Here is a 24,257-nt window from a genome sequence, read left to right on the forward strand (position 1 = left end):
AATTACCTAGGCAGGTCACTTTTAGCAAAGGTAAAAACAAACATTCCTCTAAGCAGGTCACTTTTAGCAAAGGGGAATAAACGCATAAAGAATCACCTAAGCAGGTCACTTTTAGCAAAGGTGATAAAACAAACAATTGCACATGAAACATTAAAACACATTCAGAGGTGCAGATAGAACATTTGCGCAGGAATCACATAAGCAGTAAATCATAAATTGCGCAGGATGCATGTAGCACAACACTAGAAATGTCCCTCAGGCCAACTGGCCTCGCAAGGGCTGAAATGCCCTGAATCCAATGTCAGGGAAGGCTGCGCAGGCAGCCAAGACACAAAGCCTAAACGTAGCAACTGTCCACTAAGTGCTGGACAGTTGTAAATACTGCTGGCCAACGTTGGAGCCTCGTGGGCTCAAGAACACAGGTGGGGGAACACAGCGTGGGAGCCACGGGGCTCTGACCAACTGACTGCCTGTGTCCCCCAAGAGCCTCTCTCTGGGCTCTAAATCAAATAGAATGGCCCTTAAGAGCTTCAGCGCTCTAAAACAATGATGGGCACTCAAGAGCCTCTCTGGGCTCTTATCAATCTGCCACCTCGAGCCTCTCAGGGCTCAAAAACAATATGGGCGCTGAGCCTCTCGGGGCTCGAGGAACAATGGGTGGGCACAAGAGCCTCTCAGGGCTCGAACACAGGAATGCCCCTGAGCCTTCTCTAGGCTCGCTGAACTAGAGTGGGCGCAGAGCCTCTCAGGGCTCCAACAACGAAGGTGCAGCCTCGCTGGGCTGTGGGGGTCCCTCACGGGGGACTCGGAATTCACTTGAGCTCCTCAGGGCTCGTCCAGATCGGGCCCGACACTGCCCCCGGCAGAGGCGCGACCCGGGGAACGCCCGCACTCACCGTCAGCTAGAGGCGGCGTCTCCTCGCGGCGTTGGCTCTCTCCGCTGGGCTTCCCCTTCTGGCGAGGTGTCCTCTCCTTGGTGCGGGGCTCCGTAAGCACAGCAGCCCTGCTCCTCGGGCCCCGGCTGCAAAGGCGGGACTTCCGGTTTCCTCTCTCGGGGCCGCGCTGCAATTGGTCGGCCGGCCCCACTACTTCCGGGTCGACGCGGGCAGCGCGGCGGCCCGTGGCAGGCAGGTAGGCGGGGGCTGATTCACCGAGGGGTGGGCTCCCTCGAGTGGAAAACGCGGCAAGTGACGGTGGCAATGCCGGGTGGGCACCGGCCTCAAAAATAGCAATAAACCGAGGTGGGCACTCGGTAGGGCCGGCAATCCTGAGCAGGCGCCGGGTGGGTACCGGCTTGGCAACGAAGCGCTAGCAGCGCTCGCAATGAAGGGAAGGCGCTCCCAAGCGCCACAGGACCACATAAAACGCTCCCAGCGCTAGGAGCAAAATAAAGCGCTTTCAAGCGCTAGGCAAGGGGATTTCAGCGCTCCCCCACGCTGAAAGGCAGAGAGCAGCGCTCTCAGTGCTGTAGGCACAATACAAGCTCCAGCAGGGGCTCGAGGCAGGCAGGGGGGGCAAGGCTGGGCCAGAGCCAGCACACTGGGTCTCCAGGCAGGGAGACAGTCCAAGTGGTGGTCCTCCTGGCCCCAGCAGCAGCAACAGCCCCCTCTGGCAGGATCCAAAAGTAGAACAATTTCTGTGGGGACACAGCCCCATTTTTATACAGAGAAATCCTTTGTTTGCAGGGTGGGGGGAAACCAGTTGCAGCTGGCTTGGGAGTACCCTTGATGGCCCAACCACCCCTTTCATTCACTGGGGAGGCTTAGGGCGTTAGACAAACCACAGGGGGGCGGAGCCAGCATTGTGTGGGGAAAAACCCAGCCCATCCAGGACCCAGGTGCACTCCTCCCACACATCACTCATGCTGATCTCACACTCACCACCGGGCAGACCCATCCAGACTTCCTGGAGCCTGGCATGCCAGCCAGCTCCAGCCAATCACGCTCCAGTATCCTCACTGCACACATACATCAATGTCCAGAAGTAGCACTTCCCTTCTAGACACATACAAGCCGCACATACCATTGCGCAGCATTCATTCTCACGAGTTCATACATACCAAACTCGAGCCTGCACTCCCCACACATCAGGAACTAACATGGACACACACATTCTCCATGCATTCCTATGGGAGGGCAGGCCAGCCATACTACACGCACGCACTTTACTCTGGGGCACAGGGAAAAAGTGCGCCAAGACCCAAAAATCACTAACACTGGGTCACAAATAAAAGCAAAAAGATTAGGGGTGAACCTGCCCTAAGGCCCAAGTCCAACAGGGAGGAAAAAACGTGGGAAATGGCAGCTCTGTCTCAACCCCCTTACCAAAACCAACATCAATAGACCGGATGTTTGAATGAGCCGTCAGCATCATTAGCAACGACATCGCTCAAACAGAGCGGTGACTTTCTTTGAATCCAGGTGGTGATAGTCTGGGCCATTTAGCCTTTCCCCCTTTTGCTTCTGGACACATCTCCTGCTCTTCCCACAATTTGTCTTGTATCTTAGCCTGCTCAAGGTCCAAGTGTAATTGGAGAGGACATTATATCTCCAGAGATGACCATTCCTGCCCTTGTGTAAACTGAAAAGGCTTCTCAACAGAAACCACAAAAGAAGACAAAATTGGGCAAGCACAAGACCTCTACTGACATAACCACAGCATGAAAAGTCTTGGCTCCTAACTGTATTAATGATCTTTTGGTTACTCACCTGGAGTCTTTCAGAGACAAGCTACATATAATTTTAGTATAGCACTTTCAGATTTGTACTTACGTCTGGATAATATAGATTCTTAACTAGCCTCCTTTTTACCTAGTAGTTCCCATTTTTCATCCCAACCATGTGACCTTAATAACAAATCTAACAGTCAGGATGCCATACCTAAAGCATATGTTACACCCCGGTGGAATGCCCTCCAACCAATGCTTCCCTTGCCTCTTGTATTCACTTAGCTGGTCCAGTCCAATCGAGTAACAACTTATGAAGAACTCTTTAACAAAACCCTAGATTGGCTGGTTTGACATAGAAGCACTTCTCTCTCCCATGCAGGACAGGAGGCATTCTGCATGTAAGGAGATGTGCTTGGATCGGGCCAAACCTTCCAGATCAACAGGGAGACTGAATTGTGGTAATTTATAGAACCTCAAATCTAGTACACCAGTTGCTTTTCAACTTCAGGCATAGAATTCCATCTAGCAGTTTTACTACCATGATTGTTCTTGGCTTTTTTTTGTAGAACTTCTTCTTTTTTATGGCAGCACTCATGTTATCTTTCTCATGTGTTAAGCAGAACTGATCACCTGATACACGTACTTCTACTTATCGCAAGCTTGACAAACTGCGTTCACTTAATCTTAATCCCCTGTACTTAGTACTCCCTCCATTAATATTTCATCCAGTCCACAAGCCCCATGGCATGTACCGGTCGCCCCGTATTTTGTACCCTATTCCAATAGGTTTGCGGACTCTCTGTCTTGGACTGACAAGTGGGCAACAAGGCTCCTTTAACACCTCCTGTCCCCATTATTAAAGTTCATCACTGATAAATCACCAGTATTATCTGCTGTCTTAACTGTCTCACAGCCCACAGCAGACACCTCTTTTATTCTGTCCACACAGTACGGATCTCTTTCAATATTATGTTGGAATGTGGCAGGTCTAAAGGGGGAGATTAATAATAGTGAATGGACGACATTTGTGTCAAAGTACAACATAATTGCATTGCAAGAAACATGGCTTACCACCACACAGCATATTGAGGGTTATGGCTGTGATTCCTGTGATACTGTATCATTAAATCAGAGCCAGGTGGGTGGGCTAGCCATCTGAGTAAGTTTAAGTCTAAAAGTGGAAGTATTGAAGATCAATTTTTGGTCACCCACTGTTTTATCAATATTAATTTGACATTACCAAGACAAACATAATTTAATATTTGATACATTTTTAAAACGATGATTTTGTTAATGCTATTTGTGCACCATTTACTAGTTTGGTCAATTTTCTACCAAACTTACAAACTAAGACTGAAAATAGACATTCTCAATCATATTTTTTTATTTACACTGATTTTAATGCAAAGGTAAGCCGAGGATCATGGTCCCAAGATACTCTCATGGATGGATATGGACCCACTCAGAATGCTAGGGGGATTGAGCTTCATAAGTACCTTAATGCTCATGGACTGGTTAATTTAATTGAGACTTTAGGAGGTTCTAACTATACAGTTCTGACTTTTAAAGGGCGGGGGAGGGTCATAATAATTGACTATATATTTGTACGTTCGAACTTTAAGCCCTGGTTTTATAAAGGGGAGATCCTACCGACAGGGTGGGGAGATCACAATGTCCTCTGCTCGTCTATGTTTTTACTCACTTGTAATAGTAATTTAGTATCTATTACACAACATTCTTTTGATGACTAAAGACTAGTCTGGCGCCTAAAAAAGTACTTAGAAGCTTTATCAATGCGTCTCAAAACTCATCTAGGAGAATTTCTTGACTGTCTAGCTGAGACAGGGCAAGAGTTGATGGCTAGGCATTAGCATAGGCTAACAGATATAATTAGAGAATCTATGCTCAAGCCAATCCACTCAAGTAATGAGGACAGAAGATTGTTTGCTGAGTCCTGTTCAAAGCGGTACCAAAGGGGGTGGTGATGGACGGAGCATCGGAACCAATCAAACACTCACACCCAGTCAACAGATCTGGGTTAAATCCATCACCGTTCTTTAGCCCACTCTGCCACCCCAGTTCAGACATGGCCAAATGCAAATCAGTCTGACCCTATGCCTTATGGGAACAGTCCAGCCCGAACTGCCAAGCCATGCCTTCCCTGGATGGATTCAAGTTTCCTAGGACCAGTTTCTGGCATTTAAGCCGTCTTTAGCCAGGCTTGCTTGAATCCAGTGGCAAAGTGAGCAAGGGACTCACGTCTGAGTATACCCTGCCAACTTATGGCAAACAAAGAGTCCTGTTCAAAGGCAAATCGAAAGCTGATGAAGGCCTTAAAGGCACAGCCTAGGGACAGGAGCGAGATCTCCTTGGCACGGAGAGAGTACAAATCTATGCTTTCAAACAGTCAGATGGAATTTCAAAAACAGGACTGGGAGCTGCTAGAAAAGGGAGCTCTTGGGAAGGACAGTAAATCTTTTGGGATTTAGTGAAATCATTTAGATCCAGAAATTCCTCGATGTATCTACCCCTGCAAAATAATATTTTAGGCTCAGATTGGGTCACTCATTTAATATCCATCTACTCTATTGAGGATGATCCTAGTATGCTTTTGAAACTACGTAAGAGATTACAGAGCATACCATCACTTCCTATAAAGCTGCAGGATGTAGAATTGACCATCCATCATAGTAAGGGAGGGAAAGCACCGGCCTAGATGGGGTACCAATTGAACAGGTGAAATCCATGCCTAAGATTTGGGGCCCCGTTATTACCAATATATTTAATTCTAGTCTAACAAGAAATATCCCCGCTTCCTAGGCTACCGCAACGGTCATGCCGATTTTTAAAAAGTTTTATCCCTTGTCCCCAAAGTCTTACTGCCCCATATCACTTATTGATAGCATGATTACAATTATTGGCAGAGTCATTTGCAACCGCTTAGTAAACAGGACAGTGGACAAGGACATTCTTTCCCATTTCCAATTTGGTTTCCACTCAAACTTAGGTACTAATGAACAATGTGTGAACATGCCCTTGACAATTTTTAAATACCCCAATGCCAGGCAATCTCCCATCTACCTTGATTTTATGAATTTGTCTGCTGCCTTTGATCTGGGGACAGAATCAAGCTATGATCAATGTTGCTGGATCAAGGAATGGACCCCCCACGGGTTAATTTTTCATTCTCATTACCTTCAAATGTCTTGGTTAGAGTGCATTTAAATTCCTATAGTAAGCTTTTGGCTGATTTCCCCTGAAGAGTATTGTGTGACATGGATGCAAATTGGCCGCTCCAATATTCATTTAATATAAATTGACAGCCTGTTTAAATTCCCCCTCCTCAGATTTCCCTAAAGTAGCAGGTAGCAAGTGCATTGGCCCTAAATGTACGGAAAATCATTTTATTCGGCGGTTGCTGAGTTTACCACCTACTACTTCAAGCTTTGTTATTCACTCAGAGCTAAATCAAGACTATATATCGGATAGAGTATGTGTGGCGCAACTCCTACTGCGGGTCAGCGTCTTGACAAACCCAGCAGAAAAGCTATATAGGGATTTCATACTCAATTGCTTTGAACTTGATAATGTTCTTTCTTTCCCATGGCTAAGCTATGTTCGGGGCACCTTAGGAACTCTGGGTCTATCTGCCTGGTTCTTTGAACCTAATAGCATTCCTAAACCTGTTAAGGCAGTGGTGAAACAGCATAATTGGAGCACAGCGCAGATTTAAGAATGAAAACTGAGTTAGTAAAACCTTTCAGTTTCGACTTGTGCTTATTACTAGGCATACCTGCACTGTTTGTCTTTAGACCACACATGATGGTAGACATCCCTCCATTTCCGTTTCAGGGCATGATCCATTTATTGGTCACTGTTTTTTAAAAATCCCCCTGATTCTGGTAAAAAACGCAGATTCAATTTGCCCCTCTAATAACCAATCTTCCCAATCCCTTCTGCACTGTATGTTTTTTTGCAAATCATACAGTCTAACGTGCAAGCACTTTTTTAGCCTTTGTTACGCAAGCTAGGTTTTCGAGGGGGAACATGGCAGCTGCCGGGTAGTGCAGGTTGCGAGCTGCATCTCTCTCTGCGGGAGAATGTAGTAATTTTTTATGTGTGCTTGAGCACGTTTTGGGTTCTCTGAGGCATGGCAGTGGAGCAGAAAAGAAGTGAGCATCGGGGTGCTTTGAAAGGTTTAATTGTCTTTTCTTTTGTTTTGGCAGGGTTTTACCTTCGACTCCAGGACGGCATCTCGGCTGCAGCATGATACGTGGGCAGAGGCAGCGGCCTGTCTAGGCAGAGGCCAGCATGCCACTGCCAGAATCAGCTTCCGAGGCAGTGGGTGCTATTGTTGTCTCCCTGCGCACCAGAGAGCAAGTTTTACTGTAGAAAACCCACATTATTGAGGCGTGGGGAGAACGAGGCTGCAAATTGCTCTGAAGTCGTCCCCAAGACGCTGATGACACCGGTAAGAGGGGAGAGGGGGCAGAGATTGAAACGCGGTGCAGAAAGAAAATCCAGAGCAGTGTGTGCTCGGTCTCAAATTGTTCAGGAGAAGGGGGAGGAAGAGGCTCTATGTGAAACAGCAATCCCTCAGCGACAAATAGGTATACCTTGAGAAGCCATGACTTAAAGAATGCAAGTCACATTTTTGTGGGAGCATTAAGTAAAAAGAACCCTCAGATACCCCTTTAAAAGAATAAGTACGTCTTTCAAACTCCCCGACTACCCTTTCCTGCCAAGGGCTGCCAGAAGATTAGACCTCCACTGGGGTCGAGGAAGAGGCAGCATAAGGGGAATCAGGACTCCCTAAAAATTACAACTTTTCTACATGCTTATTTCAAACCTCAAACCCACACTGTATGTCTTACTCCCCCTACCTCCTCAGCATCTATATATCCGGGGTTAACTTCTCCTAACACCCACTGTTTTGCGTGCGCTCTGGTCTGGACAGAAAATATGGAAAGTACTGTAAGTTTTGAAAACAGATTCAGTCCTCTTACTTCATTAACAGACAAGACTAGGATACAAGAGTTTAGGCTCCTAAACATGTCTATTCAACCGTATGATTCATCAGAGGCACAAACGTGCCAGCCCGCTCAGCAAGATCAGAGTGTAGCAGAGAAATTACTGTCCACCTTACTAACAGAAGTTAGGGAGAGGTTTGCTATCTCAGAGTCAAATCAGCAAAAGATACAGGGACATGTGAGCTTTTAGAGAGTAAGATTAACAGTTTGATGGAACAAGTTGATAAAATGGAAAATTCCTTGGAGGATCTCTCAAAAGAAGTCGACATGAATATAAAAAGAATTACGAAATTGAAGGTCAGTGACTGAGAAATTAGGGATAAAGTGGAGGTCCTCGAAAATAATGCAAGAAGAAACAATATCAAGATTCTTAATGTTCCGGAGGCCCTTGAAGGAGAAGATATTAGGGGCTTCACAATTAGTCTTCTGAAATAATTTAATATGGATATTCAGGATTCCATATTGGAGGATGATATCTAGAGAGTCCACGGGGATCCTTTTCTTAAGAGCCCTGGGAGGAAGAATCCATGGAGAATTCTAAGTAATTTTAAAACCTATTCCATTAAACAGAGCAGGCACGTCTAAAGAAAGGTGACTGGCCGTTCTGCATTAGATCGGACACCTCACATACTACGCAAGACCGACAATGGGAGCTGGGAAAATATTTCCCAGAGTTGAGAGGTCTGGGTGCTACAGTAAAACTCTGCTTCCCCGCCAATTTGCGAGTAATGTGGAACAACAAGATGCACAATTTCAGGGACCCTAACCATGTTTATAACATGATCGAACTAATTAAAGCACACCCGATTTGATTTCTTGATCCCACTCGATGTAGCCGGAGCTTAAATTAGAGGTAACCTTCCAGATACCTCTAACAAGTTGGGGAGGGTTCCCCTGGGTGGGAAGGCTGGACATGAGGGGGAAGGGTGGGTGGGGGCTAAGACAGGGGCACAGGCAAAAAATGAAAACAAAAAAAACTAAATTTCACTTAACTTTGCTCCAAAAAATACTCATTGGTCTTTATAACTCAAGTAGATTGTGTTATAGTCGTAATATAGTCATGTCAATTCAGGGAGATATATATATTCGCAGGGTCTCTAAGTTTGGTTCAGATTATGAGTTCAGATAAACCTAGGAAAGTGGAAATGCTAGCTTGGAATGTGAATGGCTTGAGAGTTTTTTCTAGGAGGGAAAAATCTTTGACTATCTAAGACTTCTAGGAAGTGAAGTGATAATAATTCAGGAATCCCCCCTGGTAAAAGATGAATGGGGTGAGATTCTTAAAAAACATGAATGGATTGAGCACTGTGTGCGTACCAGTCAAGACTGTTCAATGAAGGACGTTGCAATAATTTTTAAGAAATATGTTCAAGCTATCTTAGGTGATTGTGTGGTTGATTCTCGTGGGAGATGGGCAATAGTCAATGCTAAAATACATGGCTTATGGTTCACTTTTGTGGGAGAATATGGCCCCAACCTAGACGACCCAATCCATTTATGCCCTTTACTTCTTCATCTGTTGGGCATATATAGCCCCATAAAATTTAGTGGAGACTTTAACGTGGTCATAGATCCAATTATAGATTCAACATCAAAGAGAGCAGTGGCTGCAACCCCAGAGATGAGATCAGCCTTGAAAAACTTGATTACAGATATGGGCTTGATAGATATATGGAGGCTGATGAAGGTTACGGGTGGCACGGAAGGGGGCGATTTAACGTTTTATAACAAGAAATGTGGCCATCGGTCAAGGATCGATTTTTTTCTCACTGACCCACACATAAGTAATAATACTGTTAAAGTTACTCATGTCCCAGAACATCGTTCCGATCAGTCAGCAGTAGTTTTAGAAATTGTGCTAAGAACAAGATCGCCTTCTTACAGGTGGACGGTAAACAGAGTTTTGCTCCGGTAATCTCAGTTAGCAGGGAAACTGAAAGCTGCTACGAGTGAGTTATTTAGGTTAATTTAAATTCGGCTCCTTTACACGTTGTTTGGGACTCATATAAGGCCTTCATAAGGGGTATCTTTTTTTTTTGAAATTTTTTTATTACATTCAAAACATACATAAACAAAGAAAGAAAACAAAACACAAGGCAGTACGTTACAGATGTGTCGCTGCGGCGTCGGGGGAGGGAGTACATTAGCAGTGCAATCGGCGGGGCTATACATTGTGGGAGGGGGGGAGGGAGACCAGGAGCAAGCAAAAAAAACCTAAGCAATAGTGGAGGAAACAATAGGTTGGGAGGAAGATAGGTCAGTTTCAAAGTCTGTGGGAGGGGGGGTACATATATCACCACGGTATGTGTTCCACTGACTCCAGATCTTACCCCATTTACGGGGCGTGCCACGGGCAACATAAACTGTCTTCTCTCGAAACATGCACCAATCCATGTTTTGTTGCCACAGCAGAACCGTCGGCCGCCTCTGAGCACCCCACAATTGGGCAATGTCCCTCTTAGCAATCATATTACCCAGGGTCACCCAGCGAAGCTGCGCACCGCTGTAATCATTCGGTTCCCAGACATTTAACAAGCATCTCCTCACCTCAGGCATTGACCGCACACCCATGACCTCACTCATAACCTCATGCACCCGAGTCCAGTAGCGCATCACGGCAGGACATTCCCAAATAATATGGAGAAATGTAGCCACGAGACCACGGCCACGCCTACACAGACCATCCACAGAGTATCCCATACACACCAGACGGGGACCAGTCACATACACCCTATGAAGAATTTTGAGCTGCACAAACCGAAGGCGCGCCGGGATCGCCACTTCCTTTGGGGAAGAGATCGCCACCTGCCAGTCCTCATCATCAAGTTCCAGACCGTCACTGGTCCAGACCTCTCGAAGATGACAGAGGAGGTCAATCCTGTTGTTGATCAGTTGTTTGTATATGAGCGAGATCGTACTGTCCGGGACGTGCCCGTCCAGAATCCGATCTTCGAGCGGGGACGCCTCCGGGATATCAGTGCCCGAGGGGAAAACAGATAGTATGGCATGCCGAATTTGCGCATAGCGAAAAAACTCCCTATCATTCAAGTCGTACTCCGCTTTCAGCTCTTCAAACGTCTTGACCCTACCCTTGGTCCACACATCATTCACCCTGCTAATACCGATCACATCCCACTTGTCAAAGCCCTTCGATTTCCATAGGGACCCGAGCCTATCAGACGCGTAAAGTGGAGTCGCACGTGTCAGTTTATCTTTCCAGCCCAGAGCCGCTGTCGCACGATACCACACCTGCACGGCTGTCATGGTGGGGCCCGTGGGGGTCCTGCAAACAGACCTCGCGTACAGCGCCCTGTTATAATCTCCGCCGGGCAACAGCCACTTGTCCATTTCAAACGCCGGATTCGGCGAAGGGCCATAAGTACCATGGTTAATCGCCCCCAGCTGAGAGGCCCAATAGTACCGGCGGATATCGGGAAGCGCGATGCCCCCGTCGTACCACGGCAGCGTCATCTTCGCCAGGGCAATACGGGATCGGCCCCCCCATAGTAATCACCTTTGTAGACTCTCGACCTCCCGAAAGTAGCTAGCAGGCACCGTGTCGAGCGTGTTTTGGAGCGCATAAAAGGCAGCAACATCATCTTGAACAGTGCAGCTCGTCCCAAGGGGGAGGGGGGAGCTTACCCCACGCAACAACATCAGTGCGAAGGCGCTGGAGCGGGGGCAGCAAATTGCGCTCATAACGAAGTACCGGGTCCAAGGTAATAAAGATCCCCAGATACTTAAAGCCTTCCCGCACCACCGAAATAGGGCAGCCGCGGGGCAAGAGAGGAGCCTCGCCCAAAAGAACATAGACGTGCGACTTAGACCAATTGATGACGAGACCAGAGTTTTTACGGAAGGAGGTCAAGACGTCGAAAAGAACGATCAACGATTTCCGAGGCGACGTGAGATACAGCAGGATATCGTCTGCATATAAGGACAGCCGGTCCTCAAAGTCCGAGTTCCATCTAATACCCTTCAAAGATGGCTCCCATCTCAACCAGGCCGCCAGTGGTTCCAGAGCAAGGGCAAATAAAAAAGAGGACAAAGGGCAGCCCTGGCGCGTCCCTCTGCCGAGGGCAAATGGGGTGGAGACACGGCCGTTGACGACCACTTGTGCCAAGGGATCGGTATAAAGCAGTTTCACCCAGTTAATAAAGTTCGGGCCGAAGCCAAATTTAGAGAGGACCGCCCAAAGATACGGCCACTCCAGCGTATCAAACGCCATAGTGGCGTCCAGAGACGCCAAAATGGCTGGTTCGCGCAACGTCCCCGCCCGCGCGAGGACACCATGCAGGCGACGGAGGTTCAATGCCATGTTGCGGTGTGGTATAAACCCGGATTGGTCCGGGTGAACCAGATCGCTTATGACAGTAACTAAGCGGTTGTCCAGCAGTTTAGCCAGGATCTTCGGTTCGGCATTGATCAGAGATATGGGCCTAAAGGAGGTGCAGCGGTCGCGTGGCTTACCATCCTTGGGAATCACAACTATGGTGGCCAATCTTTGGTCAGGGGGAAGGGAACCCGACTCCAACGATTCCAGGAACATCGACCGTAGATACGGAGCTATCGTGTCAGGACGGAGCTTGTAGAGTTCAATGGGGAGCCCATTGGGGCCCGAAGCCTTCCCCGAGCGGACCGAGCAAATGGCAGTAACCACTTCCTCCACTGTGGGCGGTGCCTCGAGCAGCCCCCTCTCAGGGCCTGACAAACAAGGCAGCGAGAGGTCTCGCAGGAGTAGCTGGGAGTCATGCTCGGGTCGATCGGACACAGGGGAATACACATCCCGGAAATAGTCCGCAAAACAGTCCACAATGTCGGCGGGGTCAGTAAGACTCACTCCTTGCACATTCACAACCACAGGGACCACCCGACTCGCGCGCTCCCTCCTATCCAGCCAAGCAAGCAACTTCCCAGCCTTGTCTCCCACATCATACAGACGCCCCTGCTGTTCCCTGCCCATTTCTTTCGCAGCATCCGTAACTAGTGCTCTGTAGTCAAGTTGTTTAAGACTCAGTAGGTGCAGTCTATCCGGGGTGACCTCGGACTCCAACTCCCCCTCAAGGACAGCGATTTCGTTCTCGATCCGGACATCCCCTTCCTGTTTAACCTTCCTAACATTGCTAATCAAGGAAAGGGCATGGCCCCGAATCACAGTTTTGTACGCTTCCCACAGTGTAACAGAGGAGGAGACGGTGCCCACATTATCAGCAAAGTAATGGTCAAGCGCTTTAACCAGTTCAGCTTTCACCTTTGGAACACGGTGATACCAGGGGTGAATCGGAGCCACTCCGCCCTCAGTCCCCAGCTTCGTATCTATGACTAACCATAATGGGGAGTGGTCCGATATACCCCTAGCAAGGTGTTTTATCTCCCTGATAGAGGAGGTCTGTGAGGAGGGCATCAACACATAGTCTAGTCTCGAAAGACTGCCGTGAGCCCCAGAGTGGAAAGTGTACTGCGACTGTCCCGGGTGGAGCAGGCGCCAACAATCAGTGAGCCCCAGAGTGTCCAAGAAGTCCCCCAGCCAAGATTGAGACCGTACAATTTCCCGGGGAGGGTAACGGTCACACATCCCTGACACTACAGAGTTAAAATCCCCTCCCACTACAAGCAGACCCTCAGGGACCCCCAGGAGTACTCTTCCCAGATCGGCAAAGGTAGTGGCCTGCAGACCAGGGGGGACGTAAACAGAGAGCAGGGTGATGACCTTCCCCTCCCAGCGTCCCACAATGGCGGCGTAGCGGCCCCCATCATTAAGGACAATGTCGTCAATAGCGAGAGGGAGGGAGCTCCGTACCAGAATGCCCGCCCCCCTAGAGCCAGAGGTGAAACCGGAGTGGGCCAGAAGACGGTATCCACGCCTATTCATTGCGTGGCATGTATTGCCAATCAAGTGCGTCTCCTGAAGCAACACCACATCAGGGGATAAACACCGTAACAGTTGCAATACCACACCCCGTTTTATCCTGTCCCCCAACCCGTTGACGTTCCAACACAACAATTTAAGCCCCCTACCCCCATCCCAAAAACCAATCCCAATCCCACCCCGCACCAGACGCAACACTATGTAGCAGGAGAACATCAACACTATGCCTTGAAGAAAACAAAGAAACACAAACTGCAACCCCCCAACCCCCAAAGAACCCCTGAACATCTCGCCGCCCACCCTGCACCCCTGCGTAAGTCTCAAGAGCCACCCCAACTTGAAGTGTGCCTGTTGCCCCATCACACAACTAGTCTACGAAAAGAACCCCTGAGGAGGAAGACTCACCCACCCCCCGCCCACACCCCAAAAAGACTAAACATTAGCAGGCAATAGTTGCATAGCATCAAACCACAGCTGAAAGTCAATGCGGTGGCCCGGGAGCCAGCGTCACCCCCTATTCTCGCTCCACCGGGCCGCCCTCCGCTCCTCCGGAATGTCCAAAGTGTTCAGAATGTTCCTGCCCGGAGGGCAGCGTGTCAAGCCAGTCACCTGCGGCCCCAGGATGGTCGAAGAAGAATGTTCGATCCCTGTACACCACACGCAGTCGGGCCGGGAAGAGCATAGCGTACTTCATGTCTCTGTCTCTCAGCCTCCTCTTCACCCCTTGCAATCCGAGTCTTTGTTTCTGCACCTGCTGGGTGAAGTCTGGGTAGAAACTAACCGTAGAGTTTTCAAAAGCCACAGGACCAGATTGACGCGATGCTTGGAGGATCGCATCCCTGTCTCAAAAATGGAAGATCCGAGCAATGATGGGACGTGGAGTGGCTCCCTGCTTAGGTGGGCCTCCCGGTATCCTATGCGCACGTTCCACGGCAAAGAACTTACTGAGGCCTTTAGGCGGTAGGTGGTTCAGAACAAGGTCCTCCACCAGCAGGTCCACCGAAGAGGCTTCCGATTTCTCCGGGACACCAACCAGACGGATATTATTCCACCGCGCACGGCCTTCAAAGTCCTCCATGCGCCGGGAGAAATAGTCATTGGAGGCGCGCAAGTTGCCGACTTCTGTCTGTAAATTGGAGACGTCAGTAACGAGGCTGGATGTTTTAAGGTCGAGTGATTTGACCTTCTCGTTGGTCTTCGCAAGATCAGCCCTGATCAGGGTAACATCGATGGCAACCGTGTCCAGCTTATGAGCCAGGGCCTCATACTGTTGACCCAATGTGGCCTTCATGCCAGCAATGGCGCCCATGACGTCCTTTAGCGACAAGTCCTCACCCGTCGAGGAATCCTCTCCGACATTAATCGGGGATTTGGTCGGTCCACCCGGGGAGCCTTTGGCGAGGGTGTATCTGTCCATGACGTTATTCTGCACGGCACCCCCCTGGAGAGCCGGCTTGGTCTTGCGTTTTTCGCCCTCGGGTTTGGTGGCCATCTTGGATATCGTGCCCCGGAGGGTTGCCTGAGACCTGGTGAAAATGGCTACACTCGGTGCGCCCGCAACAGTTTAAAAGCAGAAAGTGGGCACTCCACACCATTTAGTGAGCCACACTAGGCAGGTCCGCAAATGTCGAGATATGGTAGGGTGGAGGGCAACCGAGAGAGGCCGATCCAGACAGAGTCAGAGAGGTCGCAGGGCGAGAAACGAAACCGAAAGTAGACGACCGAGCCGAGGTGACTCAGGCGATCCGTTGTTGTTCGATTACTGTCCGGCTGGCAGAGAAGCAGAGCCCGGGGCGGCACCAGGGAGCAGGCCAACAAGATTCCGAAGTCCGTAACTTCGGTTCCCGGAGTCCAAATCGAAATCTGGAAACAGATAAATGATCAGCTGGGCCGTGCCACAAGCGACCCGTCCTCTAAGTCAGGATAGGGTACAGGATAAACGGCGGAGGCGGCGAAGGTCCGGGAGCCCTGTGCTCACGCGACCATCTTGGTTGCGCGCGAAGCTCCTCCTCCCATAAGGGGTATCCTAATTGGCCTATCTATTGCACAAAATAAGAAAGTCAGGGAAGATGTAACACAAATAGAAAACTCAATTCATAGGTATCAGCAGGAATTAGAACTAGATCTGGGAGAACTTAATATATTGCAGATTAACCAAAAAATAAAAACAGCAAAATGTTATTTAGTGGATTACCTCGAGGTTATTACTAAAAACAATGGGAAGCCAGTAAATTGTCACATCATGAATATGGAGTAGGGTGCGGCAAATTGCTCGCCTGGAAAACTAAGGCCGATCAGGCAAGAAATTAGATTAGAGATCTTAGACACCAGGGGGTATATTATCAAGAACGGCGTTAAAAATTATTGCCGGTTTAGCGGCAGAAAACTGCAGATAAAACGGCAATAATGGGCTTGATAATATGCCCTTAAGAATTCCAATAGAAGTCCATGCTCTTGTGTGAACATGGGCTTCTATTGCAATTCTCCAGGGCATATTATCAAGCCCATTATCGCAGTTTTCTGCCGCTAAACCAGCGATAATTTTAACGCCGTTCTTGATAATATGCCCCCAAGTTTCGGGGGAGATAAGTTCAGTATAAGGTGCGATTGAGAGCACGTTCGTTCAGTTTTTTGAAGATCTTTATACGGAGGAAAAAAAAGCAGCCGAAGAACAAATTGATGCTTTTCTCTGTGATTTAGTACTCCCCTCGTTGCAAGAATCGGAAAAAGAAGGATTAAACAGTCCTATTAGTCTTGAGGAAATATTTCTTATTATTAGGGGCCTAAAAAAAGGAAAGCTGTGGGTCCAGATGCCCTCCTAAACAAAATGTATATAATACTTATGGATGAGTTCGCCCCGATACTACTGCAGCTGTTTAATTTTGTTTTTATAGATAAACAGAATCTTCAGCTTTCCTGGGATAACGCTATCATAACTATACTATTGAAACCAAATAAAAATCAGAGACACTGCGAATCATACAGACCAATATCTCTTCTCAACAATGACTACAAAATGTATACTCAGATTTAAAAAAAACGATTAGACAGGGTTATAGGCCCACTAAGTCATGTTGACAAAAAAGGTTTTATGAGACGGAGGCAACTTTATTAGGTAACTCATAAATTAATCGCTACCATAGACTTAGCGAAGGAATCCGGGATCCCCTTCACAGTGAAGACTCTGGTTGCCGCTGAGGCCTTTGATAAGGTTAGCTGGCCTTTTTCACATCAGATGATTCAGTGTTTTAATTTAGGTGAAAATGTTCAATTGGCAATAAAAGCAGTTTATAAAAATCCCTCAGCGAACATCTTGGTAAACGTCAACCGTACAAGATCAATAACATCGTTAGAGGGACTAGGCATGGTTGTCCCCTCTCTCCTTTGCTGTTTAACATATATATTAAGCCTCTGGAATGTAAACAGAGGGCTAATCAGAATAACTATCCCTTCGTTTGTAACGGCTGGGCGAAGAAAATCGGTTTATACGCTGAAGGTTTCATGATTTTCACTGGCGACTTACAAAAGTCTACTGTAGCCATTTGGGAGTCTTTGGAACACTTTGGGAGTGTTTCGGGATACTCTGTTCATCAGAAAAAAATGAGTTAATGCTATGGAACACCCAATATAATAGTAACCTAATAAAACAGGAAATTAAGTACTTAGGAGTCCAAATTGTGCATAATATTGAAAAGATTCCAAAGGTGAATTTTGACAAGCTAACCATATCAGCTAAGAAACAACTTCAGGCCCGGAGAGTACTCTCACTGTCTTTTCTTCGTAGGTTCAATTTGTTAAAAATTATGATTCTTCAGAAATTTACGTTTTATTCAACACAATCCCCTCAGTGTTTAAGCGGGTTTGGTTTAAGAAGGTACAGGGGTTGTTCACAAGCTTTATCTGATGGTATAAAAGCTCAAGAATTTCTCTGAAGAAATTGCGAAGGGGAAAGGAGGGTTGAGGCATTGCCACTCCTGACTTATATTTCTATTATCTGGCCTTTCATTTAAAGATTTTTCGTCAGCTCCTGAAGGGCAGCATAAGCATTGCCCCTTATTTAAAGGCCCTTATAAATGACTCCTCAGCTTCAGCACATTCCTTTCTGTTCAAATTTGGACACCCCATATTTTTTTTTAAGTCAGGATAAAGACCCTCCTTGGAATAGTTAAGGTTGTGTATTCCATAAGACTCCTCTTGAAAATACCATATTATTGTGATGCTGCTCCTATCGGGGATTCTCCTGGTACCCCTGCTTGCCTCCTGGACTCATTAGCAACACCTTTGCGAGAATGCGGTATACATTTTTTGGGGGCAGCTTCTGGTAGATTCTAAATTAATCTCATGACAGAGATTGTCTGAAATCTCTAATGACTCTGTTTCAAAATTCAAGTACTATCAATTAATAAGTTGGGCTAACACTCTTGGTAAAGACGGCAAAGGAAACCAAGAGATAGAGAATAGGATATGTTTGCGTCCTAGTATACGGAAACAAGTTTCTGAATGGTACTGGACGCTGATTCAGACAACTGGGGAGACACACAACGTCCTAGTGGAGAGCTGGAGGAGGGAGCTGCCAGACCAAGACCAGAAAATGTATGGCAAATATCTATGTCTTTTCTATGGCGATATGTGCGATCTGTCCACAAGGCATACTGGACACCCGAGAAGTTATCAAAGACGGGAAGGCGAGCTGTGAAGAAGTGCCATAAGTGCGGAGAGGAAAACGCTAATGAAGTCCATATGATTTGGCAGTGTCCTTAGATCCAGCCTTTCTGGGATAAAGTGGGTAAAAATTTTTTAGAGATACTGTTCCCAGAACTGAAGGTGAGATTGAAAACAGTATTATTTGGGGTTTCTGCAGGAAGGGAGGAAAAAGCTTATCGCTGTAGTAAAAAACATAAAGTTATTCTTTTTGTATTAGTTCTGTTGGCCCGTAGGAAGTTATGCATTAAATGGATACGCCCCTACCCCCCTACAGAGGCTAAATGGATTCAATCGGTACAAAGGGTTGCAACTTTAGATCACGCTGCCAAGCAAACCAAAAGAACTGATTATTGGGCATTATGGGATATTTGGTATGAGGTATATATAAATAACCTAACTTGTTCTGAGTTTGGAATATCGTTTTAACCAGTGCTTAATTTGTAAAATATTAAGTCCATGTGCTCAATTTTTTTTAGGATTCCACACCCACTTTCCCCGACTCCACCCACTTCCTCCATTGACTTCACCCACTTGCTCTAGTAGCTAAACCCGCATCCTCAATTGGCACCACTGAATGCCCGATGAAATAGCCGATCTGACTTTCAGCAAGGGAGGTTTCCACAAGTACGTATTTCATCGGAGGTTCCCACCACCCCTGAGGAATTGTTTTTTAAAGGGAAATCAAAAGTGCATTTAAAGCACAATTTTGGAATAAATTAGCTAAAATTATTAATGCATTGAAAAGCGAACAAGGTCGAACATGTATGCCAGGGTGTATGTCTTTATCCCATGTAATACATGGCCACACCCTCAACTTTTGCACAAACCACTTAAAACCTTGGTGCATAACACTTTTATATGATAGAGTGAGCACCCGTGCAATCAGGAAGAATACAAATAAAATCTCTAGTGCTTCAAAATTATACACGCCAAAAACTTGCTGGATGTGTGTTGCATACAGATATTAGAAACACTTCAATAGAGGTCAGTTTAAAAAAAGAGCTAGAGTAGTTTGGAACGTATAGAAAGTGGAAACATGCAGAAGGAGATTTTAGCGTTTATCTATGGATTGCAAATAAACATATTTTATCTGCTTGTTTATGTAAACTATTAAAATAAAGCACAAGAAAGCGATAGCAAAAGCTGTAATCTGCTGCTCTAGATGGACTTGTTGCAGCTAAGCAACAATAAGTTCATGTCACTTCACAACTTCATTTTCGCCTGGGAGAGGAGTGAAGAGGTATGAATGGAACACACATCCAAGACTATCTCAGGGAAATAAATAGAGGAATATTATGTTACCGACTTGCAGCATTTGGTACAGCTAAGTTGGTGAGCTGTCCCGAATAGCAACCAATTGGCTCCATAATGTCTGCCACTAGACACTGCTATCTTTAGCCAGTACAAGGTTTTCAAGAGTAGAGCACATTACCATGTGGGACTACTAGTTTCACTTCATAAGGTTTCAAGAATGTGTGCTGATGGCAGAAGAACAGTACTACATGAACGTGCCACTCGGAGGCTGCTCCTCCTGTGTCCCCCACGCACATGCCCTACCCTGGACTGTAACCTCAGTATGCGCTATGCTCCCACAACCACCTCACACTGCAATAAGGCCCTTGCCACATGTTTCCCTAAAATTTGCATTTGCCTCTCCTACACTCCTGCTTGGACTGCAACCCCTTGCACAGCTGTTGGCTTCTGCTCAGTAACCCATCAGTCTTGCTCGTACTACCCCCTTCAGTCCCAGTATGCTTGTACCTCCTTGGGACGCAGTCTAGTTTGTGGCCCCTTACGCTCCAGACTGGCATGTGCCCCCACCTCGTCTTTATAGATCAGTCTGACTTGTAGCCTCCAGACATTTAATCTGGCGGGTCACTGCTCATTAAAGCTTCCCTTTCTTCGTCAGCTTTCTAATAATGCCAGTCCCTAAACATCCAACTGACTAAAAACCTGCATTCTATGCGACCTCAGGGACCTGGGTTGAGAAGGCTTAGTTACCCTCACCTGTCCCCATGCAGTAGCGGAAGATATGTGTCTTGCTCTCTGAAAAAAGGTCTTGCTTAAACTGGAGGAAGCACTATTCACAAGTGATAGGGTAATCCAACTCCCTTTCTAAATAAACCATAATCTGATTATCTCACCAGATTAGTACAGACTCAGCAGAGGTAAAACACGTTTAAGATAGCTCTGCTTGTTAGAAGCTCTTAGTTTCCCATTGCATTATGGTAGCTGTAGTTCTTTGCAACGCACACATTTGGGATCCTTTAATTTGTTTCTAGTGCAATGGACATGAGGATGTGCACTACTTGCAGAGCTAGCAGTCAACCATGCAATTGTGATGTATTTGAGAGTGCACTGCTCAAGTGCACAAAGCTGCTCTCATGTGAGAGCAGTGTCGTGATTGGGTGGGGTCGGGAGCAGAGGAGCACCGAGGGGGGGTCCAGAAGCAGCAGCGGCAGATTATTATTAAGTTATTTGATGGTTTTTTTATTACTCCCCCCGCCCCACCTATGCGCACCCCCACTACCCCACTAAGTGTTTTGGGCAGTAGCCACTACTGGTGCCACTCAATGCAAAATAAACCTTTCTTTAAAGTTAAAAGCCAGCAGCAGTGGAGGAAGAAGTGCAGCCGTGGACCCCGACTATAAAACGTTATCTAACATAAAGTGTCATTTCAATGAATTGTAGACAACTACAGCACTGAACACTGCTACAGAGCTTGGTAAATCTGGAATAATGCAAGGCAGTGGACGTTGCTGCCTTGCATTACTATGCCCCATGGAGGAGTTCCATGGGTGGATTATGGGTGTTCCTACACATGCACCCATGGATTTTGCCTCATTCCTAGACCTGGAATGTGTCAACATGCTGCACCATTCCAAGAGGAGGCATAACGAGGCGAAATGAACTTGTTTTTCTGCAACGTGCATAGAAAGAGGGGCAAGCCTCAGAGGATAGTTTTTTTGTGCAGGGAGGGACAAAAAGTAATCTTGCCTGTAACAGAGGCACCCTTATACCATCGTGTGAAGCTGCCAGCACTAGCAATAGGTATCACATAGTTCAACAGCACTAGTAGAGAACAGAAATGCACTGTATAATGTTAAATACTTCCTACCCTCTCTCTGTCACACAGTGCAGCAAGGAGTCTGCATTTGATACATCTGCCCCTAGTGTTTATTACATTATATTGCATGCACCTCCAGCTAATTACAGCTGTTAATTGCCCAGGGGTAATCAGAAGCCCCTAGCAAAGGGCTAATACATGTCACAAGTAACCATTAGCACATTTATGATTTTTGTGTGTGAGAGTGGGTATTCGACTATGTGTGGGTGTTCATGTGTGGGTGTTCGTAGGGTGTGTGGTACTTGGAGAAAGGATATTACATTTTGAGAGCGTCTTGGATCTGGGTGGTTGTATTGGGTATTACAGAGTGTGTTTTATTCTTCGTGGCAAGTTTTGGGTCTCTGAGGCTATATAGCACTACATCTCTGCCGTTGCCAAATGTCAAAGGAATAGCTAATTTAGAGTACCTAATTGAACTTAGTGGGTATCCAAAGGTGTGCATTAATTCCATATGTTAATGTGCAAGAGTCTGAATGGATAAATAATGTGCTTCGATGCATTTGGCTTGTCTGAATTTATGTAGGAGTGTGTAGCTATCTGACGAGATTTGCATGGCAAGAGCAGGGGCAGTGGAGGGGTTGGTGCAGCAGGTGTAGGCTGGAGAGGGTGGCTGCTCACTTTCACTGCCATTGTTTCATCTTTGCTGTCTTCTGCAAACATGTTACAGTACTATAATAAGATAACATAGGCTGAAATTTGGCACCCGATGTGAGAGGACTCACATGACTGCTTCACCTCCCTTTGAAATACCTCTCCAGTTGATGGCATGGATTAGGTAATCACTAATTTATCTGGCTATGGTAGGTGTTTCACTAGCAGCCTCTCTTGCCTCTTATAGTATTGCTGTAAGAAGGTTTCTAGGGTTCTACATGTATGTTTAACTGCACAATATTTGACAAGGTGCTTAGAATTCATATTGGTGTCTGAAAGCATCTGGGGCCTCATTTATGAGAAATGACGCATCTCTGCATGAAAGCAGTGATGCGTCACTTCTCAGTGTGCACTCCTTATGACATACCTGATGCGTTATATGTAATGTATGATGCATCATGTTGCAAGGAGTTACAGATACGTCAGATTTCTGATCTGTCTGTAAGCGCAAAAGTGACGCATTGCTGGAGTGTGTCACAAAAGTGACGCAACTCCAGCAATGCGTCCTTTCACATGGGGCAAGCCCCATGTGAAAGCGCCTGCGTCAGTCTTACGCCTGCTGTGAGGCAGGCGGAAGATTTTGACTCCACGGCATCCTAGAAGTGATACTTCATAGATTTCACTGCGTCACTTCGACGAGTTTTTTGGCGGGGGAACGCCCCCCCTGCATACATTATACCTGACGCAGGTATAATGTAGTGGAGGGGTTTACAAAGTGATGCATCACTCTGTAAATAGTGAGCAACAGGAGGCATATTTTACGCCGCCAAAGCGTCACAAAAAGTGACGCATCGGAAGCGCAAAACTGACGCAAGGCCTCATAAATGAGGCCCCTGGAATATTAGGGCTTATGAGGATGTGAATGTGTAGGTTTCAAGGTATTTGTGATATTCATAGGTGTCTAGTCGTGTGCTGTCATGTCTGACCGTGATGGCATCACTGCTGTTTGTTTATATGTTAAGTGAAATTGTTTCACTTAAATGTATTGTTTTAATTAAATCTCATAATTAGTAGGTATTCTGTGCTTGAGACAGTATGTGAATAACTAAAACGATTTTGGATTTGATTTTTATTGATATTACTTTTAACATTACTTCTGACATCAGTGGTGAACACACTACTATATTAGCCATCTTTTAAATGGAAACTGATGTACGAAATTTAAATACATATGTGTTTGTAATCAAAGTTCCAATATGGATAGTTCCATTTGAATTTAGCTTTTTTAAATTTGAGTGATGCAGGGGTTGGTTGAAGTATGAATGGATTTAGAGTTTGATGTTGTCAATATTATGCTCACCCACTTGTTGGTGTATAATGTACTGGGCCTCATAGAGGTAGAGTTTGCGCTTGTGAAAGTGGAAATGGAGGTATACATGGTACTGCTGGTGGCTTGTTTATATGAATATGACACATTACAATGCACGTGTTACAATACGTGTCATTACAACACATTTTTTACATCACAAAATGTCTTACAATGCAAGTTGTTACAACTCATGTCGTTACAACACATAATCCATTACAACGCAATTGCTATTCTAACTCTGCTGGGACATTACTTTGGCGAATGTGTTGTAACGGATTATGCGATGTAATGACATGCGTTGTAATGGATTTTGCGATGTAAAAATGCGTTATAATGACACGTGTTGTAATGCGGGCATTGTAAACAATGTTTCCCTGTTTATATAATTTATTAGACATTTCTTTCACTTGCTCTCTTTCTTACCCACAGTTTCATTGATAGATTTTTCTGTACGCTCACTTATTCTGTTTTTTATTTTCAATCCCCATTGCATCTATCACTGTCTCTCTCTAACTGTCCCTGTCTCTCACTTTCTCAAATGTCTCGCTCTCTTTCTCCCTCTTTCCCTCCCCCTGTTAACTTTTTTTGTTTCTCTCTGTATCTTACTCTGTTTCTTTGTCCTTCTCTTTGTCTCAAATGCTCACAATTTGTTCATCTCTCTCTCCTGGCTACCCCTTTCCTTTCCCAACTTTTATATGCATTTTGTGTCTTGTTTCTTCTGTCCCTACCTCAGTTCTCTTCTCTTTTGCTTTTTCTGTGACTCTCTTTTTCTGTACCTATCACCCTCCCTCTCTTTTTGACTTTCCCTTTGTTCTGTTGTCTTTGTTACTCTCTTTCAGCCTAGTACATTTAGTGGTCTATGAGTGTCACAGTACTGGGATCAGTGGAATTCATTTTAG

The 24,257-nt window shown here is 46.2% G+C and overlaps 1 long non-coding RNA gene across 1 annotated transcript in view; it reads left to right on the top strand.

Annotated features, from left to right (window-relative positions):
• Nucleotides 1-24,257, top strand: part of LOC144771714 (uncharacterized) — a 293,395-nt gene that overhangs the window by 245,318 nt on the left and 23,820 nt on the right. Inside the window, exon 2 of the long non-coding RNA XR_013599441.1 lies at nt 6,895-7,139. This is a non-coding gene — a long non-coding RNA (uncharacterized LOC144771714). The remainder of the gene's footprint in view (nt 1-6,894; nt 7,140-24,257) is intronic.

The sequence above is a fragment of the Lissotriton helveticus genome, chromosome 8, assembly GCF_964261635.1.
Source record: "Lissotriton helveticus chromosome 8, aLisHel1.1, whole genome shotgun sequence".
Lineage (NCBI taxonomy): Eukaryota > Metazoa > Chordata > Amphibia > Caudata > Salamandridae > Lissotriton > Lissotriton helveticus.